This window comes from Cyanistes caeruleus, chromosome 1 (genome assembly GCF_971803275.1).
Source record: "Cyanistes caeruleus chromosome 1, bCyaCae1.hap1.1, whole genome shotgun sequence".
In the NCBI taxonomy this organism is placed as follows: Eukaryota; Metazoa; Chordata; class Aves; order Passeriformes; family Paridae; genus Cyanistes; species Cyanistes caeruleus.
The window spans coordinates 54,586,420-54,601,491 of record NC_141701.1 but is presented as its reverse complement, the minus strand read 5'-3'; positions in this window follow the sequence as shown (position 1 = coordinate 54,601,491).

Below are 15,072 nucleotides of genomic sequence, written 5' to 3'. Positions count from 1 at the left end.
AGTTAAAGTCTGCTAAAACTCCTGTGTACCTCTCCATCAAGTCAGGAAAAAATTTAAAAATCTTATTTCAATTTAATTCTCAGGACATGTATTTTTTCTCTAAGTGCAAATTATTGTTTTGTGCATTATTAAATGTACTCCTATGTTTCAAACTTGGGGTTATTCTACTACTCAGAAACAGTTGCAACATTCCATATAGCAACTGTTCTCAAATATAGATCAATCCTAGCTCTAACTAGCAGAATTCCAGAATCTAGGAATATTTAGTGTATTAAATTATGTGAAGCACTAGAGAGTTTATTAACAAGAAAATTTAGCCATTCAGGATGAAGGAATTTTTCTGAACATTCATTATTCCTTAAATTGACTGTTTTGTTTTCTAATTGAATGAGTGTTTGTAATTACTAAGAACTCATAGATGATAAGACTTCTTGTATTCCAATGAAGTCAGTCATTTCATCCTGAAATCCTGTCTGTAACAGGAAATCATGTGTAAGTTAATGAAATCTTTGCATTGGTTTCAATGCATTCTCTATCACTACAGAGGGAAGTAAACACAATTATATCACACCTACTGTTCTAAGAAAAATTATTTTAAAATTTTCACTTGATATATTGAATATTCTTATTATTCTTTTGAATATATTTAGGTCAAAATCTACCAAAATATAAAATACCAGCTTTATTTTACATGAAAAAAAAAAGAATGCCACAGTGGAATTTTAGCCAGATGTCACAATAGACACAGAAAGGAACACAGAGAAACGAAACAAGAAATTAAAATTAATGAGGTAACACTTTACACTTGTTACAATGCATTTTTAATTTTTATTTTAAAAGGGAGTATAAGATAAAATCCTTCCAAGTTTGTGCAACACTAGGACATTGAAAGTTGCCCTTGGCTTCATTAAGTCCAGCCTAGAGATGTGAGCATGCAGACAGGGCACACACACACACACACACAGGCATACACACAGTACATTACTTGTTGAAATGAAATTTCCCTGGAGGGTTTTTTGTGTATGGGAAATCTTTTGCCTTAGTGCATTAACAGTCTGTCATTTCCAGTCATAATAAACTATTTTACTTTGTATCCTTTTCTTGAAGTTTTTTATGAGAATCTTTGCTCTTCCATATGGATAAGTATTTTATGATTTTCATTCTTCATTGATTTAAAGGTCATTATCAATTCTAGTTATTTTGCCCATAGCTCTTTTTTGTTTTCATGCAACATTCCAGTCCTCCACTGACCTTTGAAATACTTATGAAAGTTACGGTAATTTTTTTATCTGAATTCATAGGCTTTGAAGCATAACTGTCTTCCATCATACACTCATAACTTAGCCTGTAGGAACTGTGAATCATATTCCTGCTTAAAACAAGATTAATGCAGAGAGTGATTATTAAAAAAATGTGAACTAACTTAAAATTAGTTTGAGGCATTAACCTTCCCATTCATTTAGCCACTTAGATTGCATAAATGCTACCTTGATTTTTTGTTTCTTGTCAGTAGAAAAGTATCCCATCAATATGCAATAACTTGAAGAAAAGAAAGGATGTCCTGTGCTTGTGGGCAGAAACAATACAGATTGCTGTCTCTGAATACAAATTATTGAGCAGTTTCTATGTTATGCTGTCCATTAACTTCAATGAGAACATTTTGTATTGCCAAATACATAACAATATCCACTTCAGCATTCTCAGTGTATGGCTTTGATCCATATTGGGTTTTATTTTTTTCTTTTTAATATTTTTTTATAATATGTCTCTATAGGGATGAATATTGCTGTGTCTGGGAATTTCTAGTCACAGATACATGTGTTAAAATGGTGTCAATTTAAAATTCCATTGGCAGGCCAACATTTAGCTGCTGTGAGATAGGAGCAAGAATGTAATTCAGAGCACGGTACAACCACCTTCTGTTTATGTATCAGAAGGAAAGTCAGAGACAGCAGCTAGTAAGTTAAATGTCTGAATACATCAGACATTTATAAAAATCCCTAAAACACAAGACTTGCAACACAGCCTACTTTTCCTCTTTCACCTCTTGTAAAATCAGAGTTTACAAGATTTTGATACATCACAGAGCAGTTTTCATCCTTTTTTAATTGCTAAAAATGTGAAGTAAGTATATTGGTTTGAATGGGAGAGCTTACTTGACTGAGATTTTTAATCATGAAATGTATAGTGATTTGGGGTTCTCTTTTATCTCCTCTCTCTAATGTTGAATGCAAAGCTCTTTTGAGAAATCCAGCTGATCTACAGAAGATTATTTCAAGTAACAACAAAAATACCATATGTCACTTGCTGCTGTGCTGACAAAAGCAAATTCTAGTCAGAAAAGCAAGGAGCTTAAACAAAGGAAAGGCCAGCTACACGATCAAAGGGTTAGTGCAGTTAAATTAATTTTATTCCCTTCTAATACAGTTCAATATAGTACAAATCCAGTTTGCACATCCAGCGAATGGATACATACCTCCTGCTACCACAGTCCTGGAAAAAAAGATGTTTTCCCATAGTAATTGCATCTATTTATGAGAAATTATAGAGAAAAAGCAGTAGAAAAGATAAATAAAATGCCTTCTTTGGTCCAGAAGGATTTCCAGCTCGGCAAATATTACATGATCCCTATTAATATAATCCCCTTTCACTCTCACCTCTCCAAGCTGAGCTTCTGAGCAGCTATCACAGGGGAACTGGGAAACTGGCAAACATAAGGTGAATCAGGTCACAGTCATGCTTTCATAATGGTGCTGACAATGTTTTTGACCTTCATGTATTGGCAGGTAGTTTATTTTCACAACCATTCAGAGCTTTTGTTGTCAACAATTATCAATAACATCTCGGTTCATTGTGCATTTTTAGGGCATTGGTAAGTTTATTTCAATGGGTTACCAATGGAAGGAAAACGATACTCATAATTCAATTTATTAATAATGGTATGGAGAAAATGGTCCTTAAATATTCTTATGACTAATGATCTTGTGATATAAAACCACAAATAGTGGTTAGCTACCAGGCTAAAGAGAAATTTAAATCTTTATAAAGACATCAGATGGAAACAAATCAATTAGCCTTTATCATAAATATAATAATAGTATAATTCAATGCATTAGAAGAATAAATTTCTTTTTATTCTCTCATTTTTCAGATTGTCAGCAGCGACTTTTCTTGTGAAATCAAATGTATTTTTTATTTTTTTCAGATTTACCTAGAAAAACCATAATCCAGAAATAACTTATTTTCCAGTATTACTAATACTGGTAACATGAAAAAAAACCAAACGATTCAAAGCATAGAACTTTTCTAATTTAACAATTAGAAATATATAATAATATAATTCTAATTTAAAATGTTCACAGCAATGGAGAAATTATATTTTCCCTATTGCTTTGTAAAGTATATTTCTTATTTTCATTTTTGCCAAAAAAGTGTGTGTTTGTTTTGTTGGTTCTTTTTAATGGGCACAGAAAGGTATATTTAAAACAGAAAAAGATTCTTACTTCTACAATTCTTGATTGTATGAATCATCAAGGAGTGAGGAGGAGTAAAGTCAATTCTTTTGTGTTTCATTGTTGACAAGTATGAGATTGACAGCACAAAGAAGTTTCTAGCTCTGATAGCTAAACTCTGAGTATCAGGGCAAGGAAAAGTGGGTGTTTAAGAACTACCTCACCCTAACTTGTGATACATTCTCTATGCTGTTTGCCCCCAGTGGGCAGCTGAACGTGTACTGCTCTTGGCTAGGGTGGATTTAATTTGCTACATAGCTGGAATTTTGATGCTGTGTTTCAAACTTGTGACCAAACCAGTGTTTTAATTACTGCTGAGTAGGGAAAGTCTTTCTAGAAAAGTCACTGCTCACAGGTTGTGTGGACATAATGTGTGAGTGAGCATTGGTCTGCTAGTGAGATGTGGTGAGTGATCAGTTGGGGGTCTGGTTTTCTTTTGTTTTGCTGGTTTTCTTGCTTATTAACTTGCCTTTGTCTCTGCCCATGAGCTTTTCTTTCTTTTTCCCTTTTGACTCACTCCCTCATCCTGCTGAGAGTACATGAGCGTGTGTGGGAGCTTTTCCACTGTCTGGAGTTGGTTCATCACTGTTTAAAAAACAGTTTATCCTCCTCTGAGAAGTTCCAGAAGAGGCTAAAGCCTACGCAGTAACACCAGCACGGTCTCCATCATATCTCTTTAGACTTTTACAATCAAGGCAATAAGAGGTTTTTTTTCAGATATCAAAGTAACTTTTATTTTCTCATTCGAAGAATATGATCATCCAAGATATCATTTTTACTCACCATTGCCTACAGAAAAGACAGACTCACAGAAGAGGTGTAATTGATAAGCCCTGGGAAAGTCAAATGGATTGTGCTAGATCAGCCACATAACATGAAAGCAAGTACCAGCAGAGCCATTTTCACCCTGAAAAAAGAAAGTTGTGATATACTATACATAATACATGGAATTTCAAGGTAAATGCTAACTTTAAGTTAAATGGATAAACAATAGATTTAACACCCTGTCAGAAATCCTTACAGGGTCTGACGTAAATGACAGAAAAACTCCAGAAAACCTAAAGTTGGGGTATCAAGTATAGGTAGTTTTAAAATGCTTCTAAAATGGCTTGAGACATTTGCTTTATGACACACAAACCCCTTCCTAAGTGCTGCTCATTGCATTTAAATCCCAGGGTTTCCATTTCACCAAAAATATCAAAGTAATAAAGGCTTTCTGCCTGGATTTCTATGTGTCTTTTTCCATGTAAAATTTAAAGAGAGAAGTGTGAGCTAGGAGCATGTTAGTCTCAGTGCATTCAATGTACAATGTATTTCACCTTAGAGGACGAGGGGAAACCAAGGAGCAGAGTGTCATTCTTGAGGTTACTCTCTACATGTGTCTCCTCCAGCGAGACCATGCCCTACCTCTTCCACCAGAGCTTCCAGAAGAACTGTGAGTCAATGCACAGCTTGAAAATATATATATGGTCACAAGTAACATTTCCACAGTCTCAGAAAGCTTCAGCTGCATATCTAATTACATAAATACTTTATTATGTATGCATTAACGAGTGATAAAATACTTTATATACTTTTGGCAAGTTCTATTTTAAAGAAAAATGTTAAAGATAAATACTTAATTTAAGTATTATTTACCATATCAACTAGAAAGTGTTGTAGTTATTTATATACATTGTGACAGGACCAGGAAAAATAGGTTTTCATTGTGTGTAATCACTGCCTCAAGAAAACCTTAAAAGGAGCACATAAAGTATTCATATTTTTACTTAAAATAACATTAAAAATGAATGTATTCTTATTACATTGGTTCATTAATATTTTCAATTTATTCATACTGCATTCTCGGTCTTATCTTTGGTTTACATTTTATTATTTATTTATACCATACCAAGCCTGAAGTTTACTTCTTACCAATCTAAAACTCAATGCAGTTGATGAGCAGGTGGGTTTGAAAGTACCTTTAATCAAACATGCCTCTCATGTTCTCCAGGCAGAGTGATACATTAAATTCTATAAATTCTTAACATACTGCAATTTAATGTTCACCTAGGTTTAGATGTACTTCAACAAAGTTTAACAAATTTTGCTTTTTGTAATACCTTCCTCAGCATACTATTGATATACAGTTTGTTTAAATCAGCTGGTGAATGATGTGGCTTATTCCCTGGAGTCATGACATTTTATGCTAGTTAGGTAAAACAGTCTAGAAGTAAAGAGTGTCTGTAAGCAGCTCTGGCATTCAGCTGACCTGAAATATATGAAGTAAGCAAACAGGAAAACTATGAGATTTGAGCCCGGCCCTAAGGTTTCTTTAAAAAGGGAAAATGTCCCATATTCCCCAGACGAGGAGGAAAATGCAATCTTGGGCAAATCCTGTAGAGATTTCCTCAATTTTCTTCCTAAGATTTTAGTCTTAGAAATGTTTTTTTTCAAATTCTTTTGAAAACTAAGAGCTCAACACAGCAGAGTTATAGTCAGTTCACTTGTAAAATGTTAAAGTACACCTGACTTAAGCCAAAATTCATTTATTTTTTGTTGACAACACTCAACTTAAAATCTTGAAAAGCAAAAAGAAAAAAAGGAAAATATAAATAAAAATATTTGCAAATTATTTGTCCAAAATGATATCAAACATTTTTCTATTTAATTGTCTGCTAATTTGGGCTTCTGATGCACTTTAGAATGGAAAATTACTTCATTCAAAACCAATATGAATAATTCTATTTCATGTAATTGATTGAACTTGTACTAACTTCTTCTGTAACCTTTCATCTTCCATCAAACTTCTATCCAAGGTTCTCTATAAAAAGATGAACATCTATAGAGGTTCACCACCTTGTTCTCTCATGATTTTAAGATGAATTTGAACGCCATTCAGGAGGCTTTGGTACTTTGCAAATCCAGGATGTACAGAAATTTATGCTATAAAAGCAGAAGCATCTAAAGTAGCTTAGACTAAGATATGCTCTCAAAATAAAATTTCAAGCAAATATGTCTTTTTAATGTATATTGTATATAGAAAGTTATGCAAGGGAAGTCTTACTTATGCTGAAATTTAAACCAAAGAAGAATGTTTAATGTGCATTTAGTGATCTCTTATTATCTAGCTCAGTCTCAGAAACAGTGGAACATTTGAATTATTGCTGCATCACAAATAGTCACGGAGAAATTATTTTGGAGCTGATAGCTGAATTTTATGGGCTTGCATTGCTCACTTGACAGTAATTAGAACCTTCCTGAGTGGGACTGACAGAGTCTCAGGTCTGTTCCCTTTGTCACAGAATATATGTTACATATATATATATATATATGTGTGTGTGTGTGTGTGTTTGTGTGTGTGTATATGTACATGTATATGTGTGTATATTTATATATATATGTTCTATATCAGTCACATTCTTGTAACTATGTTAATTTTCTGTGTGTGGTATTCTATATTTTCAGTATCTTTTAAAGGAACTTTGATACCCAAGTATATCCATTATTCCATATCTTTTAAAATGCATTACTACTATTACTACTACTACTACTAATGTTTTGGTACCCAGGATTAATTACATTTTCACTACACAATAGCTCTCTTCCAACAGTAAAATCATATTCCCCTTTTGCTAGATAAATGGTCTTATTAGTTGTTATGTCATGCCAGAATTTCTTCCTCCTTTAATTTCCTTTTTTTCTTTTGCCTGTAGCACTGATTTTCATAAGTATGATTTGGATTTTTTTGTTTCATTTGATTTATTCTCACTGATTAATTTCCAGCTGTTTCCATATTTCATGTGTCATTGGTGTCTTTGATGGCTGCCTTCAGAGTTTACATTTTTTATACTTTTTCTTACTGATGTGTCTCTCATAAATATGGGTATGGGCTTTTTTTCCCTTCATTTTTGCAAAAATTTATACTATTTAATCCCAGATTTACAGAACATTCAAAATAAAAGTATATTTAAAATCACCTTTGAAACTTAGTTTGAGCATTAAAAAGTATAAGAATTTAATTTAGGTTTGCCAAAATCCCAATAAAAAATTTATTTTTTTTTTTTCAGAATATCCAGCTCAGTTTATCTGTAAAAAAATTTAATAGCTTTATTATTATATTAATAATTATCTATTATTAATAATCTATTATTAATAGCTTTAAAATTTCATAGAGAGGGTTTTTCATATTCCTTTCATGTAAATTCTATAGTCCTACTGGGTTTCAAGTTGTTTGCTCTTAACCTCACACTGCATAACTGCAGAGAATTTGGAAGCTAATGTTACAATGAAATTCACTGTGGTGTTTCTCTAAAGATAATTCGAAATTAAAATTAAAGTTTAATATTTTATTTAAGCACATTAATCTATGAGTATCAAAATCAATCCATTGTTATCAAAGAAATTTTCCTGATATTTAGCAAGAATTTAGCCCCAAATTTATATCCTTCCTTAGTTCTTCGTTTTTAGAAACTGACTGCAATCTTCAAGAATTGTTAGGTCAAATGATTCTCTATTTCCAGAAAAACAGAACAAAACACCTATGCCTCAGTAACAAAAACTGGCATTGGTTTTAAAATATTACTGCTTATGTATGCTCTGAAACAATCAAGTTTCACTGCTTGAAATCCCAATACCTGCTGGAATTATAACATGTTACTTTTCTATGTGTTTGCCTTTTAAAGAGAGCAAAAAGAACACAAAATTTTCTAAGTATGCTATATGTTCTGGTCCAATAATGAACATTTCAACGGAGGGAAATGAAGGGGAAAGTGGCCTGAAAAATTGAAGGTGAAGAGAAATGTTATGAAACTGTGAACAAAATAGAGGGAAAATAAAAGCCATAATAGTGGCTTCATAGCCTAAATTAACTCAAGCGTCAAGACCCCACCTATAATTATATACATAGAAAAAAACAAAATATAAAAACATTACCACTTTCAGAAAACCTCTAAAAGCAGGATGACCCTTTTAGCATTTCAATTTTTCTTTAACTGCCTGTTTTTTTTCAAATGAAGTTTCAATAGCCTAACAAGCCCCCACACACCAACTAAACCAAATATCTAGGTTGACTTTTCACAAAACATCCAAACAGGAAAAATTGCTTGCTGCCACTGGAAGATGAATTTCTACATCTTCCATTTGCGTAGACTGCACCAGGTGTGGTGATCAGCTAGCTGATCCCATTTTCAGTTTCTTGAGGCCATAAACTACCAGAAAGCAAATTTAATAGTAATGGTTTAATTTTGGAATTATTTAGCTGGGTCATTTTTTACATCAGGGTCTGTAAAAACAAAACTGTCTGATTGGGAAAGCAAATAGAACAAGAGAGAAAAGGGGGTTTGAGGTAAGTTTTGAGCCATTGTGTCAGCTTAGCCTTAGGCATCTCAAAGATTTAAAGATGTCAAAGACATTTCCACTATTTCACTGCTCCATGAAAGTAACAACAGTTTTAAATCAAGTGAGGATGCAAAGGTGTGTGTTTTCAGCCACTGGGTTACAATGAGCAATGTTTTCCAATCTGCAGCCTCTCCAGTCACCAGGTCACCATGTCAAAATGTAAAGTGGCACTGCCTTTAACCTGCTGTCACCTGCACTGGATCTCTGGGAGAAGGCCATCAAGGGGGTTGCACCTGCTACTTGAACAATGATAATCATGCTGGTTAGAGCACTTAATCGAATTCTTGTGTCTGATAATCATTAAAGAGGAGCCTGTAAGAAAACAAGCTGAAAGTATATTGGTAGAAAAATAAAACTGTAATAGGCCTATAGAAAGAGAAGGTAAAAGGTAAATTTTATGTAGGTTAAATCTAAGGTTAAGATCGTGTCTCTCCATTCTGAAATTGCAAAGTGGGAGAAAACTCCCTTCAAAACACATCAGTGGGAGAATGTTAAGGCAATTTCAGCAATATTCTGGAACTGCTCTGTCTTGGAGTACAGGCTGTATCAAGCAATCAATGGGAGGTTGGAATGAATGTGCATCTTTGCAGAAAAACTGAAAGAACAGGAGCCATCAGATTCTGGAAATGCCATCAGTTGAACAAGACATGTGGAACTGTGATTTTACAGGGATTTTTTGAAGACAACACAGTTCAAGTGTCCTTTGCATCAGATTTTCAGTCTCATCTATATATGCCTTTTGTTCCACAGCTATTCGGGATACTCTTAAACAGAATCAAAAAATTCATTATCCTGAAAAACTGTATCACTCCATTTCTGGTTCTGAGTCACTTTTCAACTAATTTTTTTGTGCCAGTACAATAAAAAGTACTATACAATGCAGTGAAAACATGATTTTTTAAATGTATTACCCTCAATCTCATCTCAAAAAGACTTCACTGGACTGCAGTCTCGGTTTGGTTCTTCCATTATCCCAAATGCTGACAAGTACACTTGCGCTAGCATGTTTCTTTTTTTTTTCTTTAGAACTGGCTTGCATTTTTAGGGGATTTTCTCATTAATAATGAAATATTTATCTTTGTCTCTCTAAACTTCATGTATGTGTATTCTAAGAGGAGCAACTATCTGTCATCCAAATAAATATTTAAGGTGCTTGTGAATTCTAAAACTCTTTCTCTTAAATTTTTCCCAAGCTTAAATACACTAGTTCTCTACTTGCATAGAAGTTTTATCTGCTAATTTTCCAGCAGCTAATGACCATTCATTATGTTTTGCTATTTTGTGTATTTAACTAATAATCAGAATTCATGTCACGCAAAATTAAACTAACCTGAGAAGTTATATATCTCTGTTATGACATCTGAAGTTCTTAAGTCACTCGGATTAAGTCTTTCGCCTATTTCATGTAACACAGGGACATTACAGCCAGAAAATATATCTTAGATGGCATACTTGGTTCAATCTTAGAGTAGCTCAAATATATCCCAACTTCAATGGTATGCACAAAAGATAATGTCTTTTTTTATCATAAGAAAATGGAGATTCTCTGTGGCTTCAATATTTGGTGAGACAATAATTTTAATTTTGTCAAGTTAAAATCTAGTCTTAGTTTATCTTTTAATACCTGAAATGAATAGCTGGCAAGGCTCAAAGTATGTGAAGTGAAACTCAAGGTACAGCATCCTAGCCTCAAGTCCTCAAATCATTTTTAAAATTGATTAATATTTTGAGTTTAGGAGCTTTGTTATTATACTTAGAAGGCTATAATTGAACCTTTACCTGGATAAAACCTGAGAAGAGGACAAATTTTTCAATTCCATTTAAGTAACAAGGAAGAGAGGATCAGAGAAGAAGTCAGCTGAAAAAGTTCATATTGGAAATTTCTCAGAAATAAAGGGATGAGTGTAAGTTTGCTCATTTTTTACTCTTGTGCCCTGGACAATCGATCTTGTGCCCTGAACTACTTATAATTCTTTAACTTTAAATTAGTTTCAAAGGATCACTCATGTCACAGGTGAGCTCAGGAGGTCTCCAGTCCAACCTCCTGCCCACAGAAGAGTCAGTTCTGAGGTCAGACCTCCAGCTGCTGAGGACTTTGTCCAGCTGGGTCTTGAAATCCTTCAAGGATAGAGATTGCACAGCATCTCTGGGCAGACTGCTAAACTATTCTCAGAGATAAAGTGCTCCTTAGATGCAGCCTGAATGCCGTTTTTCCCAATATATGTTCCTTGTCTCTCCAGCTTACATAGGTCCCTCTGAATAGCAACCCTGCCTTCAAGTGTCTTGACATACCCTGTGAGACTCTCAATAATTATCTATATTATATGTATGTATCATCTCAGGCAGAAGTTTTCTGTATGAATATATTTCAGATCTTTCACACAATAGGAGTAAAAATCTTTCTGTAATCTATAGAATATTCAAACCTCTATTAGTCTCATCACCACCATTCCCGTGAGAGACACTTCCCTTCCAAATGTTTTAACAATTTAATTATTTTTTTCTTCATCTTCATATACCTTCAACAGTCTGAAAATCAGGAATTTGGAAGATCTTTGCAGGAGTCCAGTATTAAAAGAACTTTTTGCATGTCTGAAGTAACTAACTCTCTTCCAGATCATTTGGACCAGTTTTTAAGATTTGCAAAGTTCTAATTAGGACATGACTTCAGATTTCACCTCAATTATTGTTTGCCAACATTTCTTTCTCTCCGCCATATTTGCACAAATTATAAAGCCTTAGTTCAATAAAAATCTTTTGTTCCCCCCCAAATACGGAAGGGTCATGGTTGCAATTTTTCATCCATGCTTTAAACTCAAAGGTTAAAATACAATGTTTAAATGGTGACAGAAAAGTCTCAATGAAGAAATTGGGGTCTTTGACCTCAATCTCTGCTGCTTGGAGTGGGAGGTGGAAGGATCACTCTGTGTTTGCTAGCTGAACTGCAGTAACCTGCACCTGACAGTTTAACCTATTAGGTTTTGAGCATTTTTCAGATCAGATCAAAAGCATCAAAATCTGTGTAAATAACACATTGTAGAATATTTTCTCTCACTTAAAACTGACACCAGAAAAACCCCAACAACTAAATTACAAAATGAAGTACATAGACTATGCAAAATCACACACTATGTACATTTTTAATAATTTATTCTCCTACCTCACTATAGTTCCATCTTAGATTTGCATTCAACTTGTTTGTCATGGGAGATCAGTCAGACTAGGTTTTGTTATCAGGAGAGTAGAGAGGTTTAGGAGAAGATGAGAGGAAGAAGTGATCACAAGAAGTACAAGTAAAAAACATTGACTTGAGAACTGCTTAGAATCCTATTAAAAATGTGGAGAAGGTTTGGCTTTTTTAATGCTATTGTTCAATGTTTTTTGTCTGAAGTGTGAATGGTGAATACACTGAAGTAAATAGATAGCATTAAGACAGGTTCTCTTGACGAATATACTAAATTACTATGACTGGTTTTGCAGCCCGACTTGATAAATTATGAATCAGAAAAAGAGGAAGGACAGATATCTATTAATAGCTAGGTTTTCATCCAGATATACTGAAATACATTGAAATACATACTCAGGTGCTAGTGATATAAACTTTTTTTTTTCAGAAAAAAATGTAAACTTCAAGAAGATTATTTCAGCAAATAGCTTAAAAGTTTTCTGAATCCCAAGTTTAGGTATACTTCCTTTATAAGCCTTCATGGCACCTCTAAATTAAAATTTGTCTGTTGAGTTAGACAAATGGTAATTCCCATAGCAAATAACTTGATGAAATTCTCCTGTGCATCAACAAGAGTCGAAGGCAAATCCGTAGAAAAGACATTTACATAATTGACTTTGTTTTCTGCAGCTTTTCTTGGTAAGGTCAAAATTAAACACATATTGTGATACAATAAGTCATATTTTATCACTACTAAGTCTTGATTCAAGGCTTTCTACAGCTCCAGCTAAGAGTTTGTGCATATAAGGAAGGGATGTCTTTTTTTTATTCTAGCATCTCTTCAAAATTATGACTTTTCTGTTACAAGTCTCTTTGCAGAGAATTCAGGAAGCTCCTTCTTTGCTTCCAACATTCCATCCATGTTTCCTGGACAGCCCAGAGGATAGTAGGTGCAGACACAAGACATTATGAGACAAGAAAGAATAGTTGGAACTTGCAGGAGGAGAGCACCTCCAGAAAGTTCTGTTGCTGAAGTAACTGGAAAATCAATACCACAAACAAAAATACAAAACATATAAAACATATAAAAAGTAGGGGGTTTTTTTTCTGTTGTACAACTATTGTTTGTAAATACTATTTTTTCATTATGTTTTTAAATTAAAACTTGTTTGAATTAGAAACACATCAGGAGTAACACCCCTCTGTCTTCTGTCTTAAAGAATGCCCTCACTGTACTTCTTATCCCCTTTGCTCATGTAAAAGAGTATTTTGCACTTTCAGTGTTTTCCTTCTATCCTGCAAATAGATCTCTTGCAGTCATCATCTTAATAAAATAATAAAACCAAAGAATATTATTTTGAAATAATTTTCTAGCTTCAAGCATAATTAGGAAGTAATGCATGAACACCTACTTCATTTACTCTAAAATTCTCTGACAATGCAATCACATATTTTTCAAGGTTATACATGGGATTTTCAAAATGTTTATCATGGGTTTTATTTAAGAGATGAAAACAGAGAGGGGTCACAGTTCAAATAAAGATAGACAAATTATAATATGGTCAGTATTTGTGTTAATGTATGCTTTTTCAAGGAAGAGAGAAGGAGAAAGGGCAGCATAAAGAGGAGTAGAATGGAGTTGAAGAAGACTGAAACAGGCACAGTAGGCAATTTTTTTGACACAACGTACAGGTTTTTGGAGAGAAGAGTAAGGGAAAATAAGCTGGAAGAACATGAAAGCACAAGTTATTCAACATATGGGAAAAACATGATAAGGAGAAGAAAATGGGAAAGGCAGAAAGAAAGGGAAGAAAGGAGAAATTCTCTAAATATATCTAGGATAGTGGAAGAAGTATGCAAAAGAACTATCAAAAACCAACCGAAAAACTGATCCTCTGCTTCTAAACTTTACACTATATGGGATTGCAACATTTTTCAGCCAAAATTCCCTATAATAATAAAATTCCTGTGTTTTTTTTCAAATTACTTTATTATTTCACCTCACAGGAGTCACTTATGAGCACAGATGTGGCTCATCTAACTAATTATTTTAAACATTAAGGATAGAAAAATGTCTTAGAGGTACGACAATATTCCTTTTCCTTGACTAAAAGGGAAAAAGAAAATAATCTATCATCTATTGCAACAATATTGTTCTACGCAGTTATTCAAGATATGTAATTCAAATTCATATCTGCATGCCAGTGCTTATTCATGGTGTATCCATTACTGTTCAATTAAAGTTGAGAAACAAGGGTAGAATGTGAAGGTCAGGATCCTAGAGCATTTAGGAGAGATGGATTTGTTTGAAATATTTTTTAATGTTAGCCAAGTCTTTTATTGAAGAGAAAGATTTGGTTCAAATTTCAAAATTAAAAGAAAACAACTAAAATATAGAATTTGAATCCAAGGGGCAAAGAGTACTATTGTACTATTACACTGAGCAATCTGAAATATCAGTTTAAAATATTAAGAACTTTTGCTTATAACGAGCGTCCAATGATTTCTAATTAATAAATAACTTTCCATATTTTAATACCTTCTACCTGTCAACAATGTAGATTTTATTTCATGGCTTCTCTTCTTGTGTTTTTATGTGATAAATTATAATTTACACATATTGGTGAATGTAGCAGGAATAAAATATCTAGGCTATAACACTGAGAAAACGAACCACACATATTAACAAAATAATTGATTAACACAGTCAAGAGTTCTCTGTAGACATATTTTATTTCTCCAGGTGCAATAGACTGTCTAAGGACATAGTGAAGACTGACAGCTCTATAGAGAGTAGCCAGGGCGTTGCCTGTTTTGCATAGCAAATTCCCTCTAAGGTTGGCAGAGAGAATTATTTGATGCAGCTAGGTAAGTTCATCAGAATGCTTTGCATGCATTCCAGATGGCATAAAGCATCACACTGATATGTAATTTGTTCTTCCCATGTTCCTCTTTGACAAAAGAAGCTCAAAGAAAGAGACTTCTTTTGGCACCACAAGATTTCCCCAATGTGAA